Source organism: Tachypleus tridentatus, chromosome 1 (genome assembly GCF_004210375.1).
Source record: "Tachypleus tridentatus isolate NWPU-2018 chromosome 1, ASM421037v1, whole genome shotgun sequence".
Lineage (NCBI taxonomy): Eukaryota > Metazoa > Arthropoda > Merostomata > Xiphosura > Limulidae > Tachypleus > Tachypleus tridentatus.
Window position 1 is genome coordinate 167,666,334 of NC_134825.1, and position 2,312 is coordinate 167,668,645.

The window sequence follows — 2,312 nt, forward strand, 5'->3', positions numbered from 1 at the left end:
CTTATACTTTTTGTCACTTAGAAGTTATATGTGCAAGTAACATCAAGAATATTGTCCATGAACTTACTTTTATGTTATTTTAGGCCTTAGAAAAGGATAGATGAATCGTTGAAATTTGTTTCTAAACACCAGTTACTGCAGATAATTAAAAGCTGATCGTGCAAGCCATAATGAAACGTGTATGATAGGCATCAAATTATAACTATATTTTTAAAATTAAATAATGCAAATAAACTTAACTCTTAGAAATTATGCAATTAGTTGAAACTAACATTTCAGAAACCCTTCCTAAACCTCTCTTATTGTCATCAGTGATGGACACAAGAGTCAGTAAAACTAACAGGTTCTGTTTCTGAAGACGCTGGGCTGATAGAAGCTATTTAAGTCGAGATTGTTATTCGCGCTTCGTCAAGATAATGATTTGTTTTTAATTTGGGTAAATATATTTTATATTTGATTTGTGTTACTTTTTTGTTTGTTTAGTTGCTGTTAAATATAAAGTCGTACAATGAGCTATCTGTACACTGTCCACTGCGCGTATCGAAACGTGAGTTTTAGCATCATAAGCATGCAGACCTGCCGCTTAGGGAGCGTATGTCTATTTAAAACGAAATAAATTTCAATGCAGAAGGCGTAAAAGTGTACAAAGGCGAAAAGATAAAAACAACTGTCCTGTAAAAGTTCTTTTGTATGTTGCACATCGCCTATAATAGCAGAGGCAGCAAAAGTCATTATATTGGCTCGTTGGTCTAGTGGTAGGATTCTCGCTTCGGGTGTGAGAGATCCCGGGTTCGATTCCCGGACGAGCCCAATGTTATTCTCCTCGTCTGGAGAGTGATAATTATGATGGTTTCTGCACGAATTAGGGTAGTTGTTACCTGTTTGGAACAAACTTAATGGTTCTACTTTTGCCAAAAGTGAATCTCAAACATAAAACCTCTTATATTTAATGTAATTTTATTACGCTATAGTTCAATATAGAATTGGTTATCTTTTATCATTCTGAACTAATAATCAAACTGAGTCCAAAGAAGTCTCCTTTTAAAATACGATTCATCATAAGTACTTTAAAATCGAAATTATAACACTCAATTGAATTTTCACTTGTGATATAATGTTTTTGTAAAAGCTCATATTAATAATGGTATCACTAGGATATGGTGATAATATATACAATCTAATCATCAACTCGTTGGTCTAGTGGTAAGATTCTCGTTGCGCGTTCGAGTGACGACCTAACTCTACCAAATCAATTTTGTGCTTAGTATAAATGTCGAAGTTTTGGGTATATGAGTGTAATGGCACACGCCAATGATTCTTGGTACTAAGTTCTTTGGAACAAAGTTTGCAACTGAAAGATGTGTTATTGCCAAAATATTATCTAAAACAGAAAACTGTGAAACATTACATCTTATGACGTAAAATTTTAATCGATTGTAACAAGTATCGCAGATTGCACTGTAACAAAATTTTTTCTTGTTCTTTGGCAGAAAGTGGTTCTAGAATTCTTGGGCAATCACAAAGCTGAAAATTATGTGCAACTTGTTTAATCTCTTGTGTAGAACTAAGTCGAAAAGGGTCGCAGCATGTCCCTGAAAGTCCGTATCCTTGACGTTCATATTGATAAATTCAAGGAGAACAGGGGAGCATACTTAGAGAAGCAAGGCGAGTGTTTCCACCAAGATATACTGGACTTGGAACGTCGCTACCAAGGAGCGTATAACGAAAAAACGATGGGATAATATATTTGGAGGCTAATACGTGAAAGTGATTTATATTGCAGTCGCAAATCTGAAAAAAACTACTCACTTCCAAATATTTTTATATAACTTTAGTATAAATACATGTAAATCTTGATTCATATCTTGTTTTATTCAGTCCTTACGTCAATGAAAATGTGCAAATTTGCTTGTAACAAAAGCAAAGTTTGAAGGGAATAATGGCCATTTTCATTACTTTTACAACATAAGCAATGAAGAAATAACACATACTATCCAGGAACACTGTGTTGTGTTACATAGTGTTATTTTCTGATCACACTAATAATCGTACTAGACACAGCGAAATCGTTTAACTATGAAAAATGAACCTTTCAATCTGTCGTGAATCATTTCAAAATATGCTGGTAAATTATTAGTTTCTAATATAACTCATTGCTGTTTAACTATATGAACCACAAAAAGAAATTATCAGTCATTCTGTGATTTAACGTTCAAATAATAATACCACAAGAGACAATGGAATATAAACTGTTGTCAGCAAAGTTACCAACCATGATATAAATAACAGAACAGAATGGATTGTTCTAGTGG

At 33.4% G+C, this 2,312-nt stretch overlaps 1 non-coding gene across 1 annotated transcript; it reads left to right on the forward strand.

Annotated features, from left to right (window-relative positions):
* Positions 1 to 738: 738 nt before the first annotated feature.
* TRNAP-CGG (transfer RNA proline (anticodon CGG)) lies at positions 739 to 810 on the forward strand. Its single transcript has one exon. It is a non-coding gene; the product is annotated as a tRNA-Pro (tRNA).
* Positions 811 to 2,312: the final 1,502 nt, after the last annotated feature.